Raw genomic sequence first — 18385 nt, forward strand, 5'->3', positions numbered from 1 at the left:
TTCATTTATCATCTGTCTTTAGTTGGTTTGATACCAAGATTACCTCAGCTTCATAAAATAAATTCAAGTGAATCATCTGTTTCCAAGTTCTCGGGAACAGTTTGTATAAGTTTGGAATTAATTCTTATCTTGAATTATTTCCTGAAATTTGACTATAAAACCCTCTGAGTAAGGTGCCATTTTTATGAGTAGATTCAGCCATTTCTCTCTGAAGAATCATTGTAGCTCTGCTATAATTACATATTGAATATTAAAAGCATTAATTGTACCACTTATTATACAACCCCCACTATTCTTACTCTTCATTCTACTTCTTCTCTCAACAATTCTCCTTCTTTATGTGTCTTCCAGAAATAGCCATTTTACTTATTTTCTGAAGTGATCTCATCCAAACTTGGCTTCTTCTCTACAACTCAAGAACCTGAGAGAATGGAGCATATCTGCATTCAGGAAATGATCCTTCAGTATATTCAGAGCTCTGATGTTTCCCATCTTACTGAATATGTACACTATCCAATTCCAGAGTGTCCATTGAGAGAATATAGGGATTTTCTGCAAAGTCATTTGCCAACATTCAAAAAGTACTTCTTATATACAGGCTCAGAGCTAGGATCTGGGATGAGTAAAGAAGGTATTTGTTCCCCTTCTACCACTAACCTTCAATGCTTCACAGTGTATTAGTTCATTCTCACACTGCTATAAACACATTACATGAGGCTGGGTCATTTATAAATAAAAGAATTTTAATTGACTCACCATTCCACATGGCTGGGGAAGCCTCAGGAAACTTACAATCATGGCATAGGGCAAAGGAGAAGCAAGCACCTACTTCACAAGACAACAGGAGAAAGAGTGAGTTCACAGAGAAAACTGCAATTTTTAAAACTATCAGATCTCACAAGAACTTCTTCAGTATCATAAGAACTGCATGGGGGAGATCAACCCCATGATCCAATCACCTCCCACTAGGTTCTTCCCTTGACACATGGAGATTACAATTTGAGATGAGATTTGAGTGAGGATACAGATCCAAAACATATCATTCTGCCCTTGACCTCTCCAAAAATCTCATGTTTTGTTTTTTTTGTTTGTTTCTTTTTTGTTTTTCATGTTTCAAAACCAATCATGCTTTCTCCACAGTCTCCCAAAGTTTTAACTCAACCCAGGATTAACTCAAAAGTCTAAGTCTAAAGTCTCATCTGAGACAAAGCAAATCCCTTCCACCTATGATCCTATAAAATCAAAAGCAAGTTAATTACTTCCAAGATACAATGGAGGTACAGGTACAGGGTAAATATTCCCATTCCAAATGGGATAAATTGACCAGAACAAAGGAGCCACAGGCCCCAGAGAAGTCTGAAACTCAGTCAGGCAGTCATCAAATCTTAAAGCTCCAAAATCTCCTTTGATTTCATGTCTCACATACAGGGCAAACTGATGCAAGGAGTGGGGACTCTCAAGACCTTGGGAAGCTCTACCCTTGTGGCTCTGGAGGGTACAGCCCCTGCAGCTGCCTTCATGGTCCGCTGTTGAATGCCTGTGGCTTTTCCACGCACATGGTGCAAGCTGTTGGTGGAGCTACCATTCTGGCATCTGGAGTATGGCAGCATTCTTCTCACAGCTCCACTAGGTAGTGCTCCCGTGTGGACTCTATGTGAGGGCTCCAATGCCACATTTTCCCTTTCCACTGCCCTAGCAGAGGTTCTCCCTGAGGGCTCCACCCCTGCAGCAGACTTCTGCCTGAACATCCAGGCATTTCTATACATCCTCTGAAATCTAGGCGAAGGTTTCCAAAGCTCAACTCTTGTCTTCTGTGCATCCACAGGCACAACATCACATGGAAGCCTCCAAGACTTGGGGCTTGCACCCTCTGAAGCAACAGCCTGAGCTGTTCCTTGGCCCCTTTTAGATATGACTGAAGCTGGAGTGGCTGGGATGCAGGGCACCAAGCTCCAGAACTATTCAGTTATTCAGGCCCAACCCACAAAGCCATTTTTTCCCTTCTACGGGGCCTGTGATGGGAAGGGCTGCTGTTAAGATCTCTCACATGCTCTGGAGACATTCACCTCATTGACTTGGCTATTAACATTTGCCTCCTCATTACTTATCTAAATTTCTGTAGCCAGCTTGATTTTCTCCTCAGAAAACGAGTTTTTCTTTATAGTCAGGGTATTAATTTCCCAAACTTTTATGCTTTGTTTCACTTTTAAACACAAGTTCCAATTTGAAACCATCTTTTTGTGAATGCATATAACTGAAAGCATTCAGAACAATTCAGGTCACTTCTTGAATGCTTTGCTGCTTAGAAATTTCTTTCACCAGATACCCTAAATTACCTATCTCAAGTTCAAATTTCCATAGATCTCTAAGGCAGGGGAAAAATTCTGCCAGTCTCTTTGCTAATGCATAGCAAGAATTACCTTTATTCCAGTTCCCAACAAGTTCCTCATCTCCATCTAATACCCTCTCATCCTTGACTTCATTGTCCATATCACTATCAGCATTTTGTTCAAAATCATTCAACAAGTCTCAAGAAAGTTCCAGACTTTCCTATACCTTCCTGTCTTCTTCTGAGCCCTTCAAACTGTTCCAACCTCTGCCTGTTACTTAGTTCCAAATTTGCTTTCCCGTTTTCAGGTTATCTTTATAGCAGTACCCTACTCCTGGTACCAATTCTCTGCATTAGTTCATTTTCACACTACTATAAGATACTACCTGAGACTAGGTAATTTATAAATACAAGAATTTAATTGACTTACAGTTCTGTGTGGCTTGGGTGGCCTCAGGAAACTTATAATCATGGCAGAAGGTAAGGGAGAAGCAAGCACCTTCTTCACAAGATGACAAGAGAGAAAGAGAGAGCGCATGGAAAACAGCTATCTTTTAAACCATGAGATCTCATGAGGGCTCCCATATTATCATGGGAACAGCATGGGGGAAATTGCCTTCGTGATCCAATCACCTCGCATAAGGACTCTCCCTAGACACGTGGGGATTACACTTCAAGATGAGATTTGGGTTGGGACACAGAGCCAAGCCAAACCATATCACACAATTTTTTAGGAGATGGACAGCTGATATGCCAATAATTAAAGCAATAAGGTAAATGCAGAGACAGGAACCAGGCAACCCAGAGGAGGCAATATCTAAATGCCTAGGGATGAGAGGATGCAACTGAGGAGCCAATTTATCCTCTAGATCTTGGATATCAACTTTTTGCCTAGGACTATTACACGTTTGGCACTATAAATTCTGTAACCTGGAGACTCCCTCAGTTCCTGGCAAACCAGGTCAATTGGGCACCCTATAGACCTTCATTGCCTAGCACAAGCTTGTCTAGCTTGCAGCCTCTGGGCAGCATGTGGTGCAGGATGGCTTTGGATGTGGCCCAACACAAATTCATTAACTTTCTTAAAGCATTATGAGATCTTTTTTGTAATTGTTTTTAGCTCATTAGCTATCTTTAGTGTTAGTGTATGTTATGTGTGGCTCAAGACAATTCTTCTTTCAATGTGGCCCAAGAAAACCAAATATTTGGACACCCCTGGCCTACCACTATGTATGGTACAAAAATGGAATCCAAAGAGTATCCCTAATTAGTTTACATATGATCTGAGTAACCAGGAACAGTGAGTTTTAACAAAAATATGAAAAAGGATTGCAAGGCTGCCTGGAGGAACAATGCATGCAAAATCACTAGAGAACATGGCATGGTTTGAAATTACAAGTCATCCTGTGTGATGGAAGGCACAGTGAATATAGGAAAAGGGTAGGTAATAAGATTGCAGAAATAGGCACGGTTCAGATGATAAAAGTCAGGGAGTAAGGGATTTATTTTATCCTATAAAAGTCAGTAAGAGGATTAATGGGAAGGCATTAACAGAGTCAGCTGGCTCTGAGATAATATGAGCATAGTAGTGAAGAATCCAAATTGCTTTACATGTTTGTATATATAGGCATCTTTGTATATACTTGCATTTTGTATATGCAGGCATTGAAAGAATCATCTGCATGTCTTTGTTTGTAATCAGGACCCCATGTGTGACAGAGAGAGAGTCTTGAGTTGGAGTTAAAATTTTCCTTCATTCTAATTAGATTCTGCTTCATTCTCCATGTGGCCTCGGGCAAGTATCTAAAATTCTCCAGCTTAGAAATTCTAAAAGGGAATTCTTAAATTTTAAAAGGGAAACAGTGATATTTATTTCTAAGTCTTTTGTAGAAGACTAGTGAGAAAATACCTACAGACGAGCTCTGGAAAATGTCAGGCAACACGGAAATCTAGGTTTGGAATTTGCGGTCGGAATAACTAATGGTGTGAGATTGGATGGCTAATATTGTAAGAGAAAAATGACTGAAAAGAAGGAATTGCATTAATTAGCAATTGAACTTATTCTCAAATTCACTGTTCAACTTCTGCAAAGCTATAAATAGACTTATAACTTGAAGTAACTGAGCAATAGCACAGCTTTTCACAATTAATGTTAACTGAAGATGACTGACACATGACATGGATTGGCCTATGATCTCAGTACAAAAAAGAATTGTGTTTTACCTGACGTGGAAGTTGAACTAACTTACAAAAGAGTTAACAGTCCATGAGTTTGATATAATATGTTTAATTAAATGGCATTTATCTAAACCTTTGTTATTGAATTCCAAAAGAGTCTTCCCAGTTCCCTGAGTGAGCCTTTATCACCCTGGCTGTCAACACTATGAACATTCCATTGTTTCTATTTGCTTTGAGATACAAACTTCTAGGCCCCTGGGGGCTGCAAGTGTTATTTTCACCTATGTATCTCCAAATACTGCAGTCACCTTACATCTGGTCCATTTCCATGATGTCGGCTCCAAGAACCCAGTGGCACCATAGTCATGGTTTGTTTGTACAGAAATTCTGGGTCACTTTGGTTTATTTGTCATTTTATTAAGGTAAAGTTAGAAATTATACCATGTCTGTTGCAATGAACAAAATGTTTGTGTCCCTCCCCACCAAATTCATATATGTTGAATCCTTAATCCCAATATGATGATATTCAGAGATGGGGTCTTTGGCTGGTAATTAGGTCACAAGGATAGATCCCTCAAAGAGTACTATCAATGGGATTAGTACTCTTACAAGGAGAGGACAAGGAGCTCAATAGCTCTCTTTCCTTTCTCCCATGCGAGGCTACAAGAAGGTGGCCATCTGTGATCTTGAAGAGGGTCCTCATGACAATCTGACCATGCTGGTACAATGACCTTGGATTTCCAGCCTAAAGACCTATGAGAAACAGATATCTGTTGTTTATAATCCATTCAGTCTATGAGACTTTGTTATAGCATCCCACACTGGTTAAGACACCCGCAAACATAGCTCACTCAGAATAGCAGAACTCAAAATAAGCTCAAGGACCACAGAGGTCATACAAGTTGAGGACCCTTGCCTCTTTGTGTCTTGGGTTTTGGTCTCAGATCTGCTGCTAACTGCTGGTATAACCCTAGGTGAGCCTCTTGAATACTCTGAACCTGAATCCCAGTTTTTAATCTGTGAGCTGAAGAAAGGTAATTTTATTTGCTTCACCCATCTGTTGTCCTATAAATAAATAAATAATAGTATATGTGCTTTGTAAACTAAAGTGGCTAGCAGGGATATGAGGCTTTAAAAATGAATGCAAAAAGTTACAACGTTTAAGTCAGAAGTTTGATCTTCTACCTACAGGTTGGGAAATAATGGTTGAGGCATCATGATTAGTATCTTGGAGTAGTTCAAAGTTTCGCTCTGGAGTCAGAGTGCCGAGGTTTAAATCTCAGTACCACATTTACCAGCTATGTGTGTGACCTAAAGCAGGTTACTGAATATGCTCTGTTTCAGTTTTCTCATCAGATAAATGTGGGTGCTATTAATTGGTTATGATATTAACATAAGAGTGTGAATATATATTAATAGAATCTATACAGTTGATATGAGTGTTAGCTGAGTTAAAAATCTGCAAAGCACTGTGCTCAGAGCCTGGAACACTGAAATTTCTCAATCCATGGTAGTCATTATATGTACTTTGGTTACCTTTCCCGAAATGAAAAAGATTAGAGTACCTCTGCCTAGAGCAAAATGTGATGAATTTTAAAAACTTTGTCAACTTCCAAAGACAGTTCAAACTTCAGTGGTATATATGAATAAATACTGACGAAATGCATCTTGCTCAGCAAGGTGGAATTCCTGCATGTACACATACACACACACGGCCAAACACACATACATGGTTACATACTCAGAAACACACAGACACATGCACACACACATACACTCATACACACGTCCAAATACACTAGAGTTCTGATCTGTCTCAGTTCAAAATCTACTTCCATTTTTGAATGTCAAACCTGGAGGAATAAGAACTAGGGTCTCCCAAAAAATCCACAATTTAATATTTTCCAGGAAGTCCCCTGTACCCCAGAGATCATTAAGCTACAAGTCATAAGTTATTAATTTTGAACAAAACAAGTCTTTTTTTCTTTTGGGGTACTCAGTTATTTCAATTGTAAAATGAAGAACTTGGTACATAAGAGTCACTCTATGAAAATTTGTGGAATAAAACAATAAGAAAATAATCAAAAAGTAAAATTATCAAAAATTATTAGTGTTATGATGTGCTTATTATGACAAAATCTTTTGATGGTGCACTTTTAGAAAAATTCTGTTATGCAGTGATTCCCAAAGTCAACCCAGCCCAGTTACCTATTTTCTGTAGATTACTAAAACATTAGTGAAACTCAATAGTTAGGAGTTAATGTGTGTGAAAAAAAAAAAAAAAAAACACTAGAAAGTTTGCCCATGACACTCCAAGCCCTCTCTTTTGGGTAGCTCAGGCCTCTCATTCATACACTCATTCAGCAACTCTTTGCAGAACACCTCCTTTGTATCAAACATTGGCTGGTGAACAATGAAAGAAAAATGAAATCTACAGATTCCTGATTTCAAGGAGCACACAGTCTAATGGAAGAGTAGGAAGATGTACAAGTGGATGTGGCAAAGACTTTCTGCAGGAGGTAATGTTTCATCTGATGGGAAAAGTAAGCAGGAATCCCTCAAGGTTTTAGGGTATTCTGCCTGTGAGGTGCAGATTGGCAGAGGCTTTGTTAAGCAGTGCTCTATGTATGCATCCAAAGTGCAGGAGCATTCCTGTCATGGACCATGGGCAGAAACTCAAGGAGACTAATCCACAAAATGTACTAATGCTGAAAGCACTGCCTCAGACATGAAAAATATTATCTGCTCACACCTAATTGGCTAAAGTATATCATATGGCCAAGGTCGATGTCACAGGGCAAGTCACATATTGGGCGACCTGATTGTTTGATCTTATTGCAGAAAAAGGAGTAAAGAATTGAGAACAAAAATCTAATCTTCCATATTACTTTTATTAACAAGCTGATAATTTAGTAGGATTGATGAGCTTTGAATAATAGGAAGTGAGATTAAAGCCTAAAGTAAGAATAACACCTTACACATAAACACAGTTCACATAGGTAAAAACATTGGCGTTCTTTAACACTTTATTTTCTCTTTTCCCCCAAAGCTAGCTATTTTCCAATTCATGTGAATTCCATTTATAGTAGTGCTTGGAGAAGTATCTGGCACAGAGTTGGTATTCATTATATGTTTGGTAAATGAATGTATGTATGATTGAATAAATATATGGCTGTGCTGCCTGCCAGCCTTTCCTTGAGAAGTCTGTTTTAGATTGGATGCAAGCTTCTACAGTACCTGTGCTTATCAACTGAGTCACACTGTTATATTTCACAATAATCGTTTGTTCATCCACTTCTCGTTACACTATACTCATGGTGAGGTCAGAGAATGTGCCATCTCTCTCTACCGAGAGCCTGGCACAGTGTTTGGCATATAATAAAACTCAACAATAATATTTGATTCCTAATTATCACTAGCAGCATGAATTTTTGACTACTTTATATATAACTGAAGTCAAAAGGTGCTGAATAATCCTAGGTCACACATTGAGTAAGTGTCAACACTAAAATTTATGATACATTTTTTTCTCCAAACTAGTCTTTATACAGTACATCATGTTTACTTCCAGAGATCAGCTAGAAGCTGAGAGAAAGCATATTTAATATACACAACAAAGACTATATAAAGAACTTATACAAGTTTAAAAGAAAAACACAAACCTTAGGGAAATATGGACAATTTGAATAGGTTTGTTATAAAATGTAAAATAGACATGGTTTGTAGAATACAATGGTATATCCAGCTCCATTATTGCTGAGAAAGACGCAGTTTAAGACCATAATATGCTACTATATTTCATAGTCAATTGATTAGTGAAATTTTAAAAGTCTAACAATGTCAAATTCTGGAAAGACACAAATTTATAGTCTTTTACATGTCATTCGTTGATATGTAAATTTGGCTGAACCTCTTAAAAAAATAGTTGGATATTGTAAACTTGTATATTCAAATGCTATGAAAAATACACATTTTACCTCTACATGTAGAACCAAGGGAACTTTTTTTGTTTGTTTGTTTTTGTGTGTGAAATGGGGTCTTGCTCTTTAACCAGGTTGGAGTGCAGTGGCATGGTATTGGCTCACTGCAACCTCCACCAAACAGGTTCAAGAGATTCCTCTGTCTCCCAAGTAGCTGGGACTATAGGCACCCTTTCCTGGGTAATTTTTACATTTTTCGTAGATACAGGGTTTCAACATGTTGGTCAGGATGGCCTCTATCTCTTGACCTCATGATCTACCTGCCTTGGCTTCTCAATGTGCTGGAATTACAGGTGTGAGTCACAGCTCCTGACCACAAGGGGGTCTTTTAAACGGGCTCACCAGACATGTGTCCAGTGGTATGCACAAAATCTTTGAAACAGCAAAAACCTTTAAACAACCCAATGCCAATAGAGAGGATACCAGATGAATAAACTGTTCTACATTTACCATTATGGCCCTAAAAATAAATGTGGTATAATAATAATGAACAGTATAGTTAAACTATAACAACATTTTCAAATTTTTAAAAATATGTTGAAATATATTATGTATGATGTAAATCCTTTTTTAAAAATAAAGTTGAACACAACTCACTAACAAACAAATGCTTGCTTGAAATGTGACACATAAATGGGAAAACAAGGAAATGATGCACAGAGAATTTTGGATGGTGGTTACTTGAGATGGGATTAAGTAAGAAAAAAAAATGTGCAAGGATCCCATACAGTTATTGTTAATGTCCTTATTTAGCTGTGGGTTCATGGATGTTTTTGATATTATTTCAAATTAATTGTAATTACTTTGTGAAAATTTTAAGAAGCGTAATCCATGGACCAATGATACATTGCATGGCCAAGGATTATAAATAATACAATTGCACTTGAGAGCCATCAAAAAGAAGAAGAAGAAGACCTGATTGAATCCAAGTACCTATGCTTAGAGTTAAAATGAAATATTGATCTTGAGGAGAAATCCACTACCCCTTGAAAATTTTCTTCATATAGATCAAGTCCACATGTAAGAAGGCGACTGTCAAATGGAGCACAAGGTAGGCCGAAGGATTTGAGGTGCTCAAGTTGTGGGTCAGAGGCTGACGATACAAACAGCAATCAGGAAGACACAAAATAATATGAAGCAGGGCTAGGTAGCAGCCCTAGAAGACTGGCGGTCCCAGCACATCCATGGGAAAGGAGAAGTCAAAGAGGCCCAATGGGCCTGCTAGGTAAACAATCAGGATTTGAGAATTCAAAGGAAACAAAGAAGATGATTGTAAATGCTGAACTAGAGTTCACAGAGAAGCTGTGCAGTACACTGGAACAATACTAAATTATGGCTTCGACTCTGTTCCTGACTACTCTTAGGCTGTTATGCAAATCATTTTCTCTGTATAAGCCCCAGTTTCTTCCTAGAATAACTTCCTCCATTACAGAGGCTTTTGTTAAGCTCAAGTGAGAAAATACACATGGGCAAGCTTTGTAAATTACAAAATGCCTAATAAATTTGAGAAGTTGGTATTATTTTGCTCACCGAAGACATTGGAAATAGAGTGATCGTGAAAAAATGTCAAGATGCTCCTGATATTTTAAGTATGCATTCACCTATCTGGTTCCACTAATGGGTTATATGCTCTTAGATCATGGAGATATCAATGATCTAAACTTGCACCTAGCTCATTAGCTGATTCCATGTGGTGTACTAAGTATTAGAGCAATTAATAAAATGATTGCAAACAACCTTAGCGCTGGCCTCTTTGTAATCCAATTTCCCAAAGACAGTGGTTTTATAGCTAGATCCCTTCCAACCCACCCTCCTTAGAATTGAGACTCTAGCCTTTCTGAGAGAGAAATCTAATGATACAATTCAGTTTAAAACTTATCTTAAGCTCACCAAAGTCTAGAGTAATAAAAGCATGGTATTCAACACTGTTCAACACATTTTGTCTTCTCCCTGCTCATCTTTCACAAAGGCACACAGAGCCACCAAATTCTAGAAATACACCATGCTCTTTTCAAGTCTTATAGGCTTCACTCTATTCCTTGCACCTTGGATTTTCTTAACATTTCTCACTCTACCTCTACCATGTAAACCTTAGTTTACTCAAACAGTCAATGCTCACACATCTATTTTCCTCATCAGCCCAAGACAGAGTTTCACAATCTTGTCTCTGCTGGCAACCAGCATATCTCATGTAATGATGGATGTGTGAATGTTCTCATGGCTAAAATTACTTGTATTTATTTCTTATCTCCAGCACCCACTGCAGTGCTTAGAAAGAGAAGACATGCTCAATATATCTTTAATGCAAAGATAGAAGAAAGAATATTACTTTTCCCAATTGTAGCACAGGAGATATTCCTGGTGGGATGTCTGGGAAAGCATTTCCCATGGGTCTTTACACAGTGATCCCCATGGAGTAGAAGAAACAAAGAAGTAATAATATTTCAAACTTCTTAAATTTGCCCAGCCCTCAAGAGCTTTTTTCCTATGGAACATTGACTGTATAGAATTATATTAGGTTTTATCAAATAGTAATTTGTCACATATGTAATACATGAAGGTGTGTGATTGATATGAAATCTTGAAAAATCTTTCTAATATGTCAGAAGGACAAATGGATTAGTGAGAGGTCTAATTTATGGTCGTAGATGTGGCTTTGTATTAAGTTGGCACAATCAAAGCCTTACTTAAAGGTAAACTGCCTCACTCCTTTCTTAACTAAAATATCATTGCCAGTAATAACAGCATAGAGGAAACAGCTCAATTGTGTTGAATTCGAGCTATTCAATCTTCTCCCTTCGCCTGATTCTTCAGAGCATTTGTTACTAGATAAATATGTGACCCCGGATGTTTAATCACTTTAATTTTTATATCACAAGAAATTAAGTGTATTTTAATATTTAATATTTCTGGATGTGCTCACGTCTGTAATCCCAGCACTTTGGGAGGCCAAAGTGGGTAGATAGCTTAAGGTCAGGAGTTTGAGACCAACCTGGCTGACATGGTAAAATCCTGTCTCTACCAAAAAGTACAAAAATTAGCCAAATGTCGTAGTGCATGCCTGTAGTTCCAGCCTCTAGGGAGGTTGAGATGGTAGAACTGCTTGAACCCAGGAGGAGGAGGCTGCAGTAAGCCTCGATCTTACTACTGTACTCCAGCCTGGGTGACAGTATGAGACAATTTCTCAACTAATAATAATAATAATATTTAGTTTTAATATAACTAAAAATGAAACTTTCCATAGAACACAAATATATCTTTTCTCTGTCTTTCTTTTTCCATTTTAAGCCTCTAAGTTACTGTCATGGACGAAGTTGTGTCTCTCCCAAATTCACATGTTGAATCTCTAACTCCCTATGTGACTTTTTTGAAGACAAAGTTTTTTTTTTTCTCTCTTTTGATTTTTGTTGGTATAGTCTTTAAGGAGGTAAGGTAAAATGAGGTCAGAAAGGTATGTCCCTAAATGAGTAGGAATGGTGTCCTTATATGAAGAGGAAGAGACACTAGAGCTCTCTCTCTTCCTAGTGTGCACACAGCAAAGGTCAGTCAGAGAGGCCTTATCAGACACCAACCCTGAAGGCACCTTGTTCTTGAACTTCTGACCTCTCTGTGAGAAAATAAAATTCTGTTGTTTAAGTCACTCAGTTTATCATATTCTGTTATGACAGCTTAAGTATACCAATATAGTTACATTGAGTGGAGTACATAGAATTTAAATTTACATGGCAATATGTTTTAACATATGCATATACTCACATAACCTGTCCCCAGTCAGAAGAAAACATTTGCAACATCTCAGAAAACCTGGCCTCTCTGTCACTCTCAAGAAAGTCTGGCTTCAAACTCCCACCAGGGGAAACTGCTATTCGGATTTCTATCGTCATAAATTAAGATTTGCCTGTAACCGAATTTCAAATAAATGAAATCTTACAATATGTATTATTTTAATCTGAATATACTTGTTCAACATCGTGTTTTTAAGATTCGCCCATTTCGTTTCATTCACAAAAATATTGATATTCCTGAATATTTCATTTTATAAATATATCATAATTTATTCATTGTCTTGTTAATAGATATTAGAATTATTTTTAGTCTTATTTTTATATTAAGAATAAAGCTGCTCTGAACATTCTCATAAAAGTCTTACTGTGGCATTTGTTTTTATTTCTCCTGTTTAAATACCTAATAGTGAAATAGTTTGATCACTGAATATTTACCTTTGTAAGAAACTACCACAGTACTGCAAAATGGTTGTGTTATTTTACATTCTCAAAAAAAAAAAATAGTTCTTAAAACTTCATATTCTCACCAACATTTTGGTGTAGTGGCTTAGGTATTCCTGTGGGTTTGTATGAGATCATAATTTGATGTGAATTTGCATTTCTCTGATGACTAACAATGCTGAGCACATTGAAAAATGTAATATGCTTATGGGCCTTTAGGTAACATCCCTCTTTTTTTTTTTTTTTAATTGCAGGAATTCTTTTTTCTGGAAAATCCTTCCTCAGATATCTGTGCCAATGAAACCTTTTTATCTTATTAAAAGAGTCATTTGTTGAACTAAAGAATTTAATTTTTATAAAGTTCAATATATCACTTTTTGATGTTTTCCGGAACTGTGCTTTCAAAAGCAGTCTTCATCTATTTTGTCTCAATCATAAAGATGTCTTTCCTGTTTTCTTCTAGAAACTATAATTTTAACCTTTAAATTCAAACATCTCATGTTCTCACTCATAAGTGGGTGTTGGAAAATGAGAACACATGGACACAAGGAGGGGAACATCACATATTGGAGTCTGTTGAGGGGTGGGGGAACTAGGGGATGGATAGCAGGGGGTGGGGGGATTGGGAAGGGATAACATTAGGAGAAATACCTAATGTAGATGACAGGGGACGGATGCAGCAAACCACCATTGCATGTTTATACATATGTAACAATCCTGCACAATGTGCACATGTACATCAAAACTTAAAGGATAATAAATACATAAATATATAAATAAATAATTCATGTGTCAGATCCATTCAGATTTACTCCTGTACATAGGATGAACCAAGGGTTGAGACTAGTTTTTTCCTGTGGCTATTGATTTGATTCTGCAAAATTTATTTAAAACGTTAATTTTCTTGATTGCATTGGTTCGTTGCCTTTTATTGAGAATTAATCAACTTGACAATTACAGGTTTATTTCTAGAAACTATAATCCGTTACATTAATCTATTTGTTTATCTTTATGCAAAATTCACACTCCCTTGATCAATGAAGCTTTATATTAAATTCAACTTTATTCCTTTTTAAAACAGTATTGGCAATTATAACTTTTGGAATTAATATGTGACTTTTAGGATGAACATATGACTTTCAAATCACTGTGGCAAACCCTACTGTAATTTGATTAAGGTTATATAACATCTGTTTACCAATCTGAAAAGAACCAACCCAGGAACAATAGTGAATCTTCAAAACTGTGACTATATGGTATATTTTTGCATCTATTTGAATTTTTAAATTTGCTTCAGCAATGCTTTATACTTTTTATTTAGTTCTTGTAAATGAATCTCTTAGCTTATTCCTATTTTATCATCTTTATGTTATTGCAAAAGCTACACATACTATTTGTTTGCTTGTTTGTTTTCTTATTGCACTGGCCAAGTGCTCCAAAACAACAGGGAAAGCAATATCTCTCAACGGATGGATATTATTGTACTGTTTTTATTATGGTTTCACTATTAAATAAGATGTTAGATGAAGATTATTTATACATGTCTTTATTGGAGTGAGGAAGTCCCCATTTATTCTACATTTGCTGAGAATTTGTATTAAATAATATTTCTGTGTTAATTGAAATAATTAAATACATCATATTCTTAATCTGTTAATAAGATAATGTATATTGATTCACCTTGTAATGTTAAACCAACCTTGCATGCCTTGAATAAATGTGACTGGATTACGGTCTGTTATCAGACATGATTTGTTAATATTTATTTTGTTAAGGATTTTCACATCTGCTCCTGAGAGAGCTCTGTCTTGAGATTTCCTTCATTGTAATAACTGTCTGGTTTTGTTATCACAATAATGATAGCTCTTAAAATGAATTGGAAAGTATTTCCTTCTCTATTTTCTGAAAAAAAAATAACATGTACAGTACTTTAAATATTTGCCTGAATATATCAATGAAGCCATGTATGCCTAGAGTTTCCTTGGCTAAAATATATTTAATTAGAAATTAACTTTCTTTAATAGATATACAGCTTTTTCTATTTTGTCTTGAGACAGTTTTGGGAATATGCCTTCAGGGAATTTTTCTATTTAATTTAAGTTGAAGAGTTTATTGGCATAAAAGGTTTCATAATTGTCTTTTGAGATTCTTATAATATTGATAGAATTCTTAGTGATGTTTTCTCCCTCATTTGTGATGTTGATAATTTGTGCTTTCTGGATCATTTAATCTAGAGGTGTTTTAATCTTATTGGTCCTTTCAATGAATGATGTTTTGTTTTTGTTGACTGTTTGCTATTCTTATTTATGTGTTTTTATTCTTATCTTTATTATTTCCTTCCTTTTATTTAATATGAATTGACCTTTCTTTTCCTAGTTTCTTAATGTTCAAACTTACATTATTAATCTTAAACCTATTTTCTTTTTTAATCAAGTCATTTGAAGCTATAGATTTTTCTCCAGGCATTACTTTAACTTAATTCCCCACATTTTATCTAAATATAATAAAGTCATTGTATATTAGAAATTATTTGTAATTATTTTTAAATTATTTCATCTTGCCTTATTTTGTATTTAGTATTGATTTAATTATAAATACTACTACTACAGATTATTTCTTTGTTCCAATTTATTACTAAGTATTTTGGGTATTTTTTAGAAATATTTTATTAACTTCTAATGCAACTTTATTATGGTCACCATGTTTGCTTTAATCTTAAAGATTATTGTAACATTTTATTGTCCAATATAAGGTCTATCTTGATGAATGTTTATGACATTTAAAAACATCATGTATTCTGAGTTCTCTGTTTACAAGACCTAAAACTAGTTCCTTATATTTGTCCAGTTTTTTATGTCATCGTTGTTTGTACAAGCAAGAATAATTCCAAAATCCATTATCCATCATAACCAAAATAGAAGTGCCTTTTTATTTCTCTTGAAAATTTAGTACTAAATCATAGACATTTCCATGACTAACAAATAGCTCATAATCTTCAGGCTCTTATTCCAGAAACAGATGTATTTTACATGCTGAAATATTTGTCATATTAGTGGATGTGGAAGAAACAACAAGAAATTTGGATTCGGTCTAGAGGAAGGGGCTCTGGTGAAATATGGGTTAGAGCTGCAGGCCACTTTCCATGCGGTCACTATTGCCAGGTTGTCAGTCTGAAAAAAGAAAATCTCTTGCAAGAGACAGACAGCTAATAAAACAGAAAATTCTAAAAACAGAGAGAACATCCACTAGTGAGTTAGATGCAAAAGTTAAGGAGAAGAGAAACTAGGGATTGCGTAAGATCAATAATATCAAAATAACCAAACAAGGTTTAGTTGTATTCTATTAGTAATTCTTGGTAATTTGTGTTGTAATCACTAGAGTTGCTTATTAAAAATGGACACCCAAAGGCCTCACCTCTACCTTTTAATAAAAAAGAACACTATCATTTGCTATTTGTCTTAAAGCACACCGCATGCTTCCCAAGGATTATCTCATTTAATTTTTATAGCCACATTATAGGGTAGTCCTTATTAAAAATCACCACTACAAAAACAACATGAAGCTTAGATAAGAACTTTGTCTTCTCCAAGTTCAGAGAAGCAAGAAATCATGGAACAGGTGAGTCTCATGCACACTAAAGATTAGAACAGCTGATTAAGGATTTAATGAGATGAAGGTGACTCCAAGATGATAAAGGGATAATGAATACAGTGTGTGGGTTAGAATTACACAAAAACTATAGTCAGTGACAAAATTACAATTGTGTCTATTTATACCTGATCTGCTCTTCTTTTTGTTCATTCTTGGAAACAAATCAATGAGGAAAGATGTCTGGAAGCCAAGCTCAGTACCCACCCAGGAAAAGGACTTGGCCACAGAGCTTGTCAGAGTTTTAAATCAGTTGAATGGGATATGCAAGATTCCCATCCTGGCAGGGAAGCAGATTCCCTACTGTAAAGTTGAGGAAGAAGCTGCAAGTAGATAAACTTTGGTAGACAGCTAGCATCCTCATACACTAGAATAGGCCCAGGAGGAACATCTACCGGGAAAGTGTCATGCAAAACAATTCCAGACCCCATCTGCCAGTGGCATGATAATAGTAATGTTCTCTTTGCTGTGGTTAGGTTCGTCACGACCACTGAGGAGGAATGGATATGAGGTGAAAGGATCTCAGGGAAACAGCTAAGGGCCTGTCAGAAAGATTTCTCCTCCCTTGGCCTACCACAAAGAACTATATGTTAGGGAGACCATCCATTATTTGGGTTAAATACATGTGTATATGAGTCAAATATGTACAAATTGCAATTGTGGGATTGCAATTTACCAACTCCATAATTCAGGATTTTCTTATTTACCCTTTCTGAACTTTAGATGTTTGTCTATAAAATGAAAATAATTCTTTTCAGAGCATTTTGAATAATTAAATTAAATTATATCTAAAACACTGACAGTCAATAAATGTTCCCCCCACCCCTTGCACTGTTTTAGAGATACAGTGCTTATAAATGTGTATTTTGGTATCACTGGTCAAAGGAAGATGTCCAAGCAGTACATGGATCTCTTCCCAGGAAATTCAGGAAGTACCAACTAAGTGCAAAAACAGTCAGGACTCCAAGATCAGAACAAGCAGTGCATCTGGAATCCCTATTTCAGACAAGATTTCAACCTAAAAACAACTGTCACATGTCTTTGAGATATCCAACTTGGATACTAAGTGCCAAGAACAAGAAACATGATTGATATTGAAGAAAAAAGAAACACATAACAGCTGATTCAAGGAATCTTTTTTATCAGTGCAGAAGTGAGTGAGCCGGGCATAGAAGGAAAGGCTGGCTGAGGTTAGGGTTCCTTAGTTACTTGTTCCTGAGACAGACCTTGTCAAATGAGTTTGAAACTGTATTCGTTTTCTATTGCTTTGTAATAGATTATGCCAAAATTTAGCAGCTTTTGGCAACAAACATTTATTATCTCACATCATTTCTGTGGGTCAGGAATCCTGGAGTGGCTTACCTAGGTGGTTCTGGTTCAGAGTCTCTCATGAGATTACATCAAACTGTTGGCTGGGGCTGCAGTCTTTTGAATTGTTGACGGGACTCAGCTTCTCCCTAGGTGTTCCCCAAAGGCCTCTGTTTCTCACACTATGCACCTCTTCATAGCCTGCCTAAGTGATTTTGTGACATCACAACTAGAGTGACAGAGAGATTCTGGGTGATGTCATACTACTTCTTATTACATAGTTCTATTTTACACATGTGATTTCTGTCTAAGCCTTTTGACAGAAGTTAGTCACCAAGTCCAGCGCATATGAAATAAGACGGGATGGGTTTCACAAAGGTATTAAATCAGGGGATGGGGCCATTTGGCACCTTCTTTAAGACTGACACCACAGGAATTGTGGTGCTACATTAGAGTCTACTGTTTTTTCTTGGTGTTGGTGGGGTGGGGGGTAGGTACAAGAAATGGAGCTGCCAGAAGGCTCAGATGCTGATGATACAAAGACCTCTAATTGTGTGTAGGCTCTGACTATTTAGTTTTCGTATATCAATGCCTATTCTCATCATCTGTGCACAAATATTTCAACCTCTGAATTATAGTTAAGAGAAATTACTTATGTAATTTCATGTAAATTGTATGTTTTATGTTTTTTAAAAGGAAACATATTCATTGTTTAA

General features: G+C 36.3%; 1 long non-coding RNA gene across 1 annotated transcript in view; it reads right to left on the reverse strand.

Annotated features, from left to right (window-relative positions):
- Positions 1 to 17880, reverse strand: part of LOC135269665 (uncharacterized) — a 69527-nt gene extending 51647 nt beyond the window's left edge. Inside the window, exon 1 of the long non-coding RNA XR_010337910.1 lies at positions 17724 to 17880. This is a non-coding gene — a long non-coding RNA (uncharacterized LOC135269665). The remainder of the gene's footprint in view (positions 1 to 17723) is intronic.
- Positions 17881 to 18385: the final 505 nt, after the last annotated feature.

The sequence above is a fragment of the Aotus nancymaae genome, unplaced genomic scaffold (assembly GCF_030222135.1).
Source record: "Aotus nancymaae isolate 86718 unplaced genomic scaffold, 86718_ANA_hifiasm-v0.15.2.pri h1tg000006l, whole genome shotgun sequence".
Classification (NCBI taxonomy): Eukaryota; Metazoa; Chordata; class Mammalia; order Primates; family Aotidae; genus Aotus; species Aotus nancymaae.